Source organism: Acromyrmex echinatior, chromosome 1 (genome assembly GCF_024713525.1).
Source record: "Acromyrmex echinatior isolate Ae372 chromosome 1, ASM2471352v2, whole genome shotgun sequence".
Classification (NCBI taxonomy): domain Eukaryota; kingdom Metazoa; phylum Arthropoda; class Insecta; order Hymenoptera; family Formicidae; genus Acromyrmex; species Acromyrmex echinatior.
Genome location: NC_141852.1, coordinates 1335161 through 1348766, shown reverse-complemented (window position 1 = coordinate 1348766; position 13606 = coordinate 1335161). Strand labels below are relative to the sequence as shown.

At 34.0% G+C, this 13606-nt stretch overlaps 1 protein-coding gene across 28 annotated transcripts in view; it reads right to left on the bottom strand.

Annotated features, from left to right (window-relative positions):
- The window catches only part of pHCl-1 (pH-sensitive chloride channel 1), a 673866-nt gene that overhangs the window by 537393 nt on the left and 122867 nt on the right, over positions 1–13606 (bottom strand). The window lies entirely within an intron of this gene.

The window sequence follows — 13606 nt, the reverse complement described above, 5'->3', positions numbered from 1 at the left end:
GTTCTCACGCATTTCATTTTTACGAGTCCTGTGCCATGGAAACTTTTGACAAGATCCGACAGGTTTTGCGCCTCCTGGTTGATTGCTTATCATCATGGATTGCAATGGGAAGACGGGACGATCCCATACAACGAGGCGAAACGTCTGATCACAGCAGCTGTATTTGAAGATGATGCTATCGTGTACGTTAAGGGACGCGAAAAACGAACGTGGTTGTGGAACTTGCTTTTGGACGATGAGCGAGAACGCATTTACATTGAGACCCTGGATACAGTTTACGAAGACATTGGAATCTTTATCTAATCTAGATGTTACTAATATTATACGATGTGGACAACATGTTAAGAATTGCGCGATACAAAATGTTTTGAAAATATATAACTGATGGTTGCAAAAGAATTTTTTAAATAAAAATATATTAACATATTTATTATGTATTTCTTTTCCCTTCCTTTGTAATGTATAAACGTATGTATAAACGTACGTATGTGTGTATAAACATATGTACATATGTATAAACGTATATATAAACGTATGTACGTATGTATAAATGTATGTATATATGTATGTATGTATAAACGTATGTATAAACGTATGTATAAACATATGTATAAACGTATATATGTATATACGTGTGTATAAATGTATGTATAAACGTGTGTATAAATTCGTGACAAAGAAAATATGTAGAAAGACTTGATAAAACGTGTCGCAACATGTTCGAAATTTTTGGAAAAGAGGGGGAGAACCTATCTTCTCTCATCGATTCCAGAAGTATTACCATTTACACGGATGCAATCAGTCTTACGATACCCGCTTATACGAACGGTCGAAAAAAATGTACGCTAAAGAGAACAGTGCATCGTGTGATGTGAAGAAGGAATATAACATGTAAGTTCCAACGTTCTATACATAAAAGAAACGTTTTTTAACATTATGTATGTACACAGTACGGAGCATCGTGCAATGCGTTTACTGAGCAGACGTTACGATCTGACGAATACGGGCTACAAATTTTTGGAAATTGGAATCAACGTTGGCCCACCGAGTTACGTGGAGATCGTCCTTGGAGATCATCGCGGACACGAATTATCGCTATCTCTCGAAACATGGAAGAGCCTCTACGAGCAGCGAGGAAATATTTATAAGCTGTTTCGAAATGAATACAAGGATTATTTTATAAGCGTTGGACCGCTAATCATCAGTGTTTTCATGCTGAACTATGTTACGGTTGTACGTCTCGATTCTTCATCGGTACGCATTATGATGACCGAAACGACGCTACGCCGTATGTTTGACTTTAACGGGTTTGTCGATGTAACATTTGAACGATTAGCTCGACTCATCGATACGGTAGATACCAAGTATACGCGATTCTCCAACATCGCATCTGAGAACATTATATGTGATAGCGACATTTTCAATGGACAGCAGCTCATTGATTGTGAACTTAGCTTTAGTTTTTAATAAGTACGAAAACCGATGTAATAAAATGTAAATAAAACATTTTTTGTTAGCCTTATTTCATGTGTATTGTCTTTTACTTCCCATCCTTTGCCTCGACGCGCCAGGAAAAACCATAAAAATTGAAAAAAACTGTATCATACAAAAGAAACTCGTACTCTATTAATTCTTCCATCCTTTCTTCACTCATAGCACGCGCGCTCTATCTTTCTCTAACATGCAAGCCTTTATTATCGATACATTTTTAAAGAAAAGAAAAATATGTCATGGTCAAATTGAAACCTTTATTATCAATGCATTTTTAAAGAAAAACATGGTCTAATTTTGATAACAAAAAAGGAGCCCTATTGTGTAGGAGCCCTATTGTGTAGGAGATTAGACCTTTCACCCTCTTTCCCCCGCGTTAGGTATTCCCCGCGCCTACAAGTACTTCCCCGCATCCCGCATTCCCCTCTAGCCCCATGGCTTAGAACCCGCCTAGTATATCTACTACCACGCTTTTTGACGGCCTCGTCTATGTAAGTTTGGTCTCTTATTCTCTATACTCCATGCTGTACATACAGCCGGTTGCAGTGGCTCAGAAAGGTTGCAACATTCTTTTTTCGATATACAAAAAATGGTAGTGTAACTGAAAGAACCGATTACAAAAACCCGTATTATTAAAAATGATCACTTTTGCTTCAATGTTGAATAACTTGGTAAAAAACAATTATACAATGTTCAATAAAAAAGCAAATTGAAGATAAAAAATCACTCGTTCTGCCGTAAACCGCTTTTCTGTGTGGATTTTACTTCACATCATAGACCTTTGTAAAATTTGTACAAAATTTTTAGATTTGATAGATATTACAATTGTTTGTTGTCCCAATTGTAATTTGTATAGCTCTATAAAAAAATCAATCAGATTAAAATATCAAACAGATTGCCGATTTCGAAAGTAAAGATTTCCATTTTTAAAATGATTTTAAAAAAATATTATTATGACTATTTCCGAAAAAGTTGAAATTAATTTCTTGAAGTTAAAAGATCATTTAGAATCAGCATTAAGAAGCTCAAATTCAAAGTTTATCTCTGCGAAAAATGATTACGAAGCGATGTTTGAAAAAGCGTTTTAAAATTTAAAACTTAAGCGTTTTAAAGTCATAACTTTTGAATTCTTCGAATCATGTTTCTATGTAAAAATTTTGTTACAAATGTTGTTAATTTGAAATGGATCTTGTAAAATTAAAAAATAAGTTAATGACGCACATGCAATAAAAAATCTCCTCAATTCTGTGCCCTGTGAAAAAAAGAATATTATCTTTCTGACCGGCAACCCTCACGTGGCGCATATTGGATAACGCTAATGTTAGCGGTAAACGTTGTTTTTTCAGAAAATGATATCACTTCGAAAATCCCGACCATAGAGACATAATAATGTAAAGAATATGTTTTATACAAAAATATTTTAGTTTTTGACATTTGTACTAAATTTTTCAAGAGGAATCTTTTTCATTTTATAGAATGTCAAAAGTATATCATTTTAGGAAACAAAATAAGTTCTCTTTTTCAGAGCACAGAATTGATTAAAATATCAAAAGTATATCATTTTAGAAAGCAAAATAAGTTCTCTTTTTCAGTGCACAAAACTGAGAAGATTTTTTTATCCGTGCTCGTTATCAAAGATGAAGTTTATTGTTTAATTTTGCAAGATCTACTTCAAATTAACATCATTTGTAATAAAATTTTCACATAGAAACACGATTTGAAGCATTCGAAGATTATAACTTTAAGTTTTAAAACACTTTTTCAAACATCGTTTCGTAATCATTTTTTGCAGAGAATTAGTAAAGCAAGGCGGGTTCTAATCCACTATGTATTAGTGCGTATACGATGTACACGCATACGATGTGCGCGCGCGCGCGTGCGTGTGTGTGTGTGTGTGTGTGAGGGTTAGAGAGAGGGAAATGCATCATAGACGCTGGATCCGCGGGAGAGGGAAACGCGTCACCGGAATTCATGTTAGAGTGGGAAGAGTTCGTTCTTTCTCTCTCTCACCCATTGTGTTCTCTCTTCAATTTATTGTCCTCTCTCTCTTATCGCTTGTAGGATGCAGTTCTCTCTCTCCTATCCGTTACAATCCTATACTTATTATTTGCGCTCTTACCCACGTTGTCTTTTCTTCTTGCACGTAATTTAATAAAATAGATATTTACAATTTTTTTAATGATACGACTTAAAAACTGATTATGATAATATTTTTATGAATTTTTAATAATATCATCTAGTAATATTAATTATGATAATAATTTTTAATAATGTAATACAAAAATGATTAAGCGCGCTTTCTTATCGACTAATTCAATACTTATTGAACTACAATAGTTATTGTACTATTGTCTATTGAGCTATTATTGACTAATTCTTAACTGCAGGGAAAGGGAGAAAGAAATCAAAATATATTTAAAAAATTTCATGCTTTATTTTAAATTTGATACGTTTCTTTTTGGCATTGCGATCACCAGTATATTTTAAATACATTTTGTAACGCACAATTCTTAACATGTTTTACACATATAATAATATTAGTAACAAATTATGTAAAGAATCTATATCTTCGTAATCAGCATCCAAGGTCTCAATGGTCAAGTTGTCGCTATCGAGTATATCAGCCAGTCATTCGCGTCTTTTTATGTATACGAGAGCCTATGTATATACATATGTACATATGTATGTATGTATATATGTATGTATGTATGTATATATGTATATACGTATGTATGTACGTGTGTACGTATGCTTGTATAATATGTGTAATATATATAATATGTATAATATGTATAATACGTTCATATTTAATATTTACATAAGAAAAAAAAATTATACAGTTTGTAATAAATTTATAATAAATTTTATTGTTATAACACACTATCCTTGTATATCCAAGAGTTGTGTGAATTACAAATCCCAGCCATTTCATGTAAATCTTATCTTCTTTTTTACGCAACACCTTTTTACGCAACAAGATGTACATTGGGATTAGCGACTCATACTCGTAGGAATCATTCAATCCTCAAGTTTTCCGCGATAATATTCCAGAAGATACGTCACGGGATTAGTTTTCTGTACTTTGATGATTTTAAACATCTCCGTGGTCCAATTCGGTGTGTAACCTTTCTCAAAGATCGTCTTGAATTTGCTTTCACGTGTCGAGTCACCCACTTTGAATCGCGAGGTATGCGACAGCCTTTACGCTAATGTAAACCATGTTTAAGAGCTTGTCGATGATAGTGAGAGTCGCATCGATAGGTCGCATACCGATAATTCGATATTTTCGCGCCTTGTACTCTGACACAAAACGTGGTAACAAGTCGATCCATTTATAATTTCTATTGTGCATAAATTGTTTCCACATATCGTTTTTCAACGTGTGATTGAACCGTTCGACGATTGATACTTTCATTACGGAATACGTAGAATAATGGTTGATGTTGTGCTTCTTCAAGAGTTTTTGTACATCCGAATTGTAAAATTTCCCATATCGGTTTGCAAATTCTTCGGACATCTTCCATCACCTTAAATTATTTTTGCAATCGCTGTAGCCATATCATTTCCACTCTTTGTTTTGAGAGGCCCATGCATGCTTACTCAGCATGTCGATAACAGTGAGAATGTAATGATACCCTTTGTTGAATGGTGTGTAAAGGCGCATCTCGAATACATCAGCCTGCCATAAGTCATCGTATTCCTAAACTATGATATATCTATGTGGAAATTTTTTTCTCGCTAGAGCTTGCAGTTTTTCCACTAATCACCACTTTTCGAGACTTTTCTTCTTAGACATGTTACGTTATGTTATGATTATTGCTGTATAATGCATAAAATATCACAAAGTTACGCAAACATCATCGGCATTTTGATATCAATTAAAATGACTGTGTATCCCAATTCAATTTGTAATAGAACTAGTTTCATAAAGCTCCTCGATAATAGACAATATTTCGTTATTGTGAGCGTTGTGATCCGCCTGACGCAAGGCTTCAAGCAATCGGATCCATTAGCTCGTTAGGATCGTTCCAATGAACATAATCGATTGTCATTCAGAGACATGATATGTGGTATTATACGTTTTCCGATTCTTTTATCTGTTGTTTAGAGTTGTTGTTTCCTGGCGCGTTCCAACTTGTATTTTACCAGATACCAAGGGTGCTATTACATTCTTATATTTGTATCCTTTGTTACCCAATATTGGATTATCTGCATTATGGCTGCGTCTATGAGCATTTCACAGTTGCCAATAGTATACTTTTATATGCTAGTTTATCATCCTCTGTGTAAATAGTATCATCGGGGATTCTTTTAAAAATTAATTCGTACAAACCAGATGTACTTTTGTACTTTACTCTATCTACGATCACAAATTCATTCATGTCTACATCGAAATATTTGTCAATATTGAGCATGCCATTCTCGCTGAGATGTATGTTATAAATGTGATTGATTGCTTTTTTTTTTGTCACCAGCATGAGAAGCATGTTTACATATTTTTGTCCAAGCGCCTCCAATTGATTATGCAACTCCTCACGAACTTGCTGCATTTTCAAAAATTGTTTCAATAACGTTTCAAGGAGTTCATTAGGCGTTTTATAAATGTCTTCGACTGAGGGAACCTGCGAACGTTCATATGATAATTCGCGTGGTTCAGGCGACACATAATTGGAATCCGACGTAACGTTCGATTCTTTTTTACGTTGCTTTTTAGACGACGGTGTTAATCGAAGCCATGAATTATCCATCTATCATTATCATCTTCATCATCGTGAACATCTTCATTATCTTCAGGTTTTCTTTTCTTAATATTTTTATCCTTTACAATGTTGACTTCTTTCTTAATTGGTTGAGACTCATCATTAGAGGTGTTCTTGACAATCTATTTTAGAGGTTCGACGAAAGGTTTAAAGTGTTTCTTAAATGCTATATCTTGCTCTATCTCTATTTTGCCGGTTTTTAAAGCGCGATACTTTTTATAAATCAAATTGTTTTCGCAATTTATTTCGCCATTCTCTTGCGATCCTTAAGCTCTTTGCTGTCATCCATGTTGCACTCGAAAGGAATGTTGATATATCGACAACGATTAACCACGTTAAGGAATCGCATACTCATTAAATTCATTTTGTATCGTCCATTCGTAAGCGCACTGTCTTTATCTATCACTACGAATTCATACTTTTTGCCAACAGCAATGACACAATTCACAGAAATTCTCATAAGACATATCGATATTTACATGATCATTATATACATGTTTCAGATTGATACCGTCCTGTTTGAACAGAATCAACAGATTTGCATTATCGCGTATAAGATGCTTCGGTATCTTTGCGTCTGAACACAGATAAAAGCAATCGACGTCCGCGTGATTCATCACAAAATACTAAATCGAATTGCATATCCCCGGGTATCAATTTTGTGGTCCAGCTACATTTAGCAAAGCATTTAGAAAAGCGATTGGCTAGAAGCGATCGAAGCATTAATCCATTGGACGCGGCGTGTCGCGAACACAACATAGCTTATTCGCGAAGTAAAGATCTCAAGAAACAAATGTAGCTGATAAAATAATTGCTGAGAAGGCGCGGAAACGAATTACCGCAGAAGATTCGACTCTTGGAGAAAGAGCTGCTGCCACAGCTGCTTGGGCGGCTATGAAAGTCAAAATGAAAATTGATATGGGCTCGAAAACGCCGATGAAAAAACAAATATTACCGGTGGAAAAACGCGATGTTATCTTACCTATCTTCTACCGCTGTTGAGAGTCTTTGGCTCATTGGTCAGAGGCACGGCAGGAGTCGCAAAAGCTATAAACGATAATAAAGCCGCGCAACGTCAGTTCGAAGAATTGAAACGTGATATATTTGACCGCATCATGGAAGGTCATGGGAGTTTACCTCACTCCGTACAAACGTGAACGAAGAATCACAACGGAAAAAATATAAAGGATTAAAAAAAAACGTTAAACAGTTGCCAAAAATGCCGAAGGATGTAACTACCAACATACAATTGCAACAATTGGCAAAACGTATGCGTATTCCATATTTTAGAGATATTTTTATGGTACCATACCAACAGAAGGAGTATATCGAAACGAAAGCGGTATCATAAATTTGGATAATGCTCATGGACCTCAGGTACTCAGTGGGTGGCGTACGTGAAACGCGGATATCGTGCTATTTACTTTGATAGTTTTGGCAATCTTCTTTAACCACTGAGGGAATTGATACGATATTTGGAACACAAATCGATTATAATCGCCTTATCAACGTTACGATCAAAATAACTGTAGACAACTGTGTCTACAGTTTTTACAGACGGTTGATAATCAATTTAAGAATTGACTCTTTCAATTCAGTATTCATTCAAACATATCACTAACATTTACACTCATCGCTAAAAGTAGCATCCTCACGGCCTGCTACTTTCCGGCCGTAGATTTGAGCAATGGCGATCTCGGTCCGACAGACTTTGAAACCTACCATACGATATCTAATGTAAATTCATCGAATAATAAGTTTTACTTTGACGAAAATGACAAAGAAATTGTCGTTCTCAAAGGATCGTACAAAATACGTGACAAACAAGTATCTAAGACGTGCAATTCTACGATTTCATCCTAATGATGTTGCAAAAGAGAAAATTGCAAAGAGGATGAACAGTACCTATTGACTATTCATGTCAATAACAATACAATGAAGAGTGAGATCAAATGCGCTTATGAAGAAAATTTTATCAAATCTCTCAATATTGAATCGCTGTTGGAATTTTCATCGAATCGCGTGCTGGAGCCGTAATGGCACGAATCAGACGTATCGATAAATATCATCAACGTAAATATCATTCGTATTGAATGCAACGTAATCATACGGGTGCATACAACAACGATAATGTCCGTGCACACGATATATGGATTTTCATCGAGCGTGTCATCAGGATATAAGATATCGGAAAGACCGACACAGATCATTTACTTTCCAATCATCGTACGGATCGTTACAGATCTGACGGTTCGCGTTGTGGATCAAGACGATTACTCGATTTTTGTGGAGAAGAAATCACCGCAAGAATGAGTACTATTAGAAGTATCACCATCAGAATGCATGTACGGAGGCGACAGCGAGTAAAGTGATACGACAACGATAACGTGAGATGCTTGTTCTGAACGAGCAAAACAGACTAGAGACATAATTTTTGCTAAAGGGACAACGATCAAAAATATTCGATCGTTCAATAGAAGGAAGCTTACTATGTCAAACGTTAAATTTTTACAATTATTGGGCTTTATTGTACAAAATATCTGAGATGATTGATATCTTGAATATTGGAGGCGAGCCGATCTTTGACGATCGTATCGTCAAGTTCGAGTTTCACACGTATAATCCGTACGTCAACATCATGTTTGGACATAGCGACGAGATACCCATACAACAGTAGGATTTATACACGCTACTGTGTGAAAGTTTCGAAGGTAGATTGATGTTAAAGGAAAAAGATCAACAAAAATAGTCAACAATTAAAAGTAATTGAGTGGCGTTTGTTTGACGAAATTCGATATGAACTCGAGAGATTGATCATAATAGAAATGTTGAAATAATCAATACTCTAAAGAGCTATGCATTTTCAAGTGACAATGCAACGATTATGAATATTGCTGGACTTATTCCGTCTGACTATAATGCGAAAAGTTAAATAACAGATGATGGATGCTTTAATTTTTGCGGTCAGCTTGTTGTTGGGCTTTTGCGAAGATTACAAACATGTGGTAATTAACGCTCGTCACGAATTAATTTTGATACGAGCGCGCAATGACAACAATTGTCTATGGAGATCCAGCGACTGAATCGACGCTTGAATTATTCAAAATACAATGACGAATGCTTCACGTTATATTAAACGAAGTTAATAAACTATCCATGCTGCGTACCTTGGAAAGCGGACGATATCTGAGTATTAATTTTCTGAGTATTTTTTTTCGTTCGATAAAGATTTGTTTCGTAAGATTTGTGTGAGTATCCCTTGTTGCAAAATACGAGAGCATTCGTGGGCTATCAAGACTGTGACTCAGCTGAAAAAACCTAGATATGTTATCTGCTAGATATGTGCTCTGCAATCTGAGACGAAAAATATCATCATGAAAACTTACTTTGATCACTGTAAATTAACCAACGTGAAACTTTATCTAAAACTCTTACTCTGAATTTTATCCGTACGATGATCTGAATCTAGATTTTGACAAATACAAAATCGCTATCTTATATGATATGTTTGTACGTTTCCGTACGTCTTATTGCTAAATTTCCTGGGAAAACCGCGAAATATTATTAAACATGAAAAACTTTCTTTACGATTATACTCACGTTATTATTGACTGCTCGTGATAAAATGAGTCCATCAAGAGTGATATTGTGCGATTAGAATTTGAATTCAAAGAGAATGTACCCGCGAATACTATAGCCTATTGTCTCATTATACATGACCGCGTGATCGAATATAGTCCAATGTTTATTATAGTACGCAAGATTACGTAAATTATCATTGCTGAAAGAAAAAATATGCTGGTCCTCTTTTCAATATAAGAGATAAAAACCAAGATTCTCTGCGATCAATCACAGTCTCAAAAAGTCGTTCACCATGACTATACCAACGTTTGTGGATTTATCGTTGGAAAGAAATTTGTCGTGAAGGAAGTGGCGGTGTTGAGAAAAAGAACCATTCTCTTTCATTACATTTTTACGTGTCCCATGCCATGGAATTTCTTGACAAAGTCAGAAAAGTATTGCGCTTCCTGGCTGAGTGCTTATCACCATGGATTGCAATGGGAAGACGGGATGATCTCGTACAGCATGTAGTAAACGATAATCCAGATATCTTCCGACGTTATTTATTGAATATATCAGTACAAAAATATTCAGGCAAGATCTCGGTCTTGACTCTAGATGAAGATTCGGCTTGCTCTGTAAACTCAGTTACAGTGAACGCTCGCTAGTGAAAACGCTCGCTGGTTTCTTATAAAATTGTTTTGGTGGCTCGATTGGCTTCTGAACGCGAGAAAGCTCTCAAAGTTATATAGCCGTTCTCGTGACTTGTCACGACAATTGTAGTCATGGTCGCTGCGGATTGGTTGTATCGTTCCATGTGGCCTAAGGGATGTCGAGCGCGGCTGCCCGTCTCATTGTTCTTGTACTTATCTCGATAAGATTCGGTAACTTGTGCGTGTGTATGTGTATGTGTTAAAAAATATATGTAGTGAGCCCACATTTCTTATAAATCGCTTTGCACGACATTTACAATGATATATGCCACGTAACAAGCATGAAACGCCTGATTACAATGGCTGTAATTGATCCGGAAGAGAGTGACGACAATAAGACTCTCGTATACGTTAAAGGACATGAAAAACGCGAATGACTGGCTAATATACTCGATAGCAACAACTTGACATTGAAACCTTGGATTACTGCTGATTACGAAGATATAGATTCTTTACATAACCTAGATGTTATTAATATTATGCGATGTGTAAAACATGTTAAGAATTGTGCGTTACAAAATGTATTTAAAATATACAACTGATAATCGAAATTCCAAAAAGGAACATATCAAATTTAAAATAAAGCATGAAATTTTTTAAATATACAATATTTTGATTTCTTTCCCCCTTTCCCTGTAGTTAAGAATTAGTTAATAATAGCTGTTTAGTAGTACGATTCAATAATCGATTAATCGATAAGAATTAGTCGATAAGAAAGCGCGCTTGATCATTTTTGTACTACATTACTAAAAATTATTATCATAATTAGTGTTACTATGTTATATTATTAAAAATTCATAATAATATTTATCATAATTAGTTTATAAATCGTATCATTAAAAATCGTAAATACCATATCTATTTAATTAAATCACATACAAGAAGAAAAGACAACGTGAGAGAAAGTACAACGGGAGGAAGAGAAAGTACAAATAATAAGTATAGGACTGCAACGTGGAAGAGAGAGAACTGCTCCTACCATGAGTAGGAGAGAAAGGACAATAGGTTGAAGAGAGAACATAACATATGAGAGAGAAAAGGAACAAACCCTTCCCCCTTTACCATGGATCCCGGTGACGCGCTTCCTCCTCCCTCGGACCCAGCGTCTGTGATACATTTCCCCTTCCTTGATCCCCTTACACACACACACACACACACACACACACACACACACACACATCGTATATGCGCACTAACGCATAATGGATTTAATCCACCTTGCTTTATTACAGAGATATCTTTGAATTTGGTCTTTTTAACACTAATTATAAATGATCCTTTAACTTCAAGATAGAGTTACTTCATTGAAAATGATAAACAAAACGAGATTAATGGTCGAAACGTATTTTAAATATTGAAATATCTACTTTCGAAATCGGTAACTGATATTTCAATATGACCGATTTTTTTGGAGCTATACGGACAAATAAATGTCCGTTAAATCTGAAAATTTTTTACAATTCTTATAAAGATCTATGGCGTAAAGTAAAAATCACACAAAAATGAGATTACAGTAGTCGAAAGAGTGAATCTCTACTTTCAATTTGTTTTTTTATTGACCATTACACGATTTTTTTTTTATCAAGTTATTCAACAGCAAAAGTGATCATGTTTACTGTTATCTCGCATCTTATGAGTTCAACCACACCAACTTTTTGTAACACTAGTCTAGGGATGAGGTATATAACGCGCATAAAAAAATCATAAACAATTAAATATCTCATAAACTGTTGTATTTTGATATGATTTATACTATTCTGGATTAATAGGAGGGCTATTATTACTATAATTTATTTAAATTTTTTATATGTAATTTAGAATGCTGCTAGCTCGCTTTTTATTGATGCCGAGATTGCTCTTTGGCTATAGAAACATGGACTGCTAGTCCCCGCCTCTTGAAACAAGCGTAATAAACATCCCACATCTTGCTGCTGTTCCACTTAACGCTCGAAACGTTCGCGAACATCATTTGTCCTTGTTTAACATTTGATAAACGACAAGGAAATGATTCTGCGAGCATTAAGGAGGTTGTAAGGCAAATGCAATATGTTAAAAATTATTTACAGAAAAAATTACAGATTATTCTAAATTGCATTTAATACAAAAAATTAAAGGCAGTTTATCATCTGGATCAAAAGTTATTTCAATAAAAAGTAATATTTTTTAAATTTGTATTCTAATAGAAATTTGTGAAAACGTATTATAAAAGATAAGAATAAAAATCTCAATTTTTTAAATATAAGTACTTTATGAATTCAAAAATATTTATGTAAAGTTACATTGAGATACAGACATTAATTGTTCAGTAAATAAACATAAAATATTTATTTGTTATAAACTAATTGAAACTTCTTAATGAAACTTTGCATAAGTCATTTTTAGTACTTAAAATATTTATACAAGATAATTTATATTTTTGTTATTATTTAAAAAATTTTTTTTATAACTATAAAACTAATAATAAAAATATGTATGTATAGTTTGTTTAAAGCGCAAATATTAATATATGTGTATTATGCCTTTACAATCTCTATAAGTGAAACGCAGCCCATATTAGCTCTAATTTTTGCCTAAAATACGAGAAATGTCAGTATCGGAGAATAACAGATTCAGTTAATTAAAGACGTATTATATTATATTATATTATATTAAATTAAATTTTATAATTTATTGTAAAAAGGGAATGTAATAGTATAAATAAAACATAAATATAAACATAATATTCTAAATATTAAATAAATATAATAAACAATGTTATTATATTAAGGGAATCTCCTACATTAGAAGATAAAAAAAATTCGATTTCTTTCAGTGTAAATTCAGCATAAATTCAGTACTTTGTATAGGAAAAGTCGGGGCATAGGTACATCTAAGTAAATATTTTTATTCTTAAAGTTTTTGTTTTATTATCATATATAATTGTCTGAGATATTTGATTTCTACTTAGATAGTAAGTGTAGTTCTCATTTAATAAAATCCAACAGATTTTTTTTCTTTATCGTATATTGTTAATGTTTTTAAAAAATGAACGGATGGAAGTAGTACACTAATCACGGCATAAAACTGTATGACACATTTAGT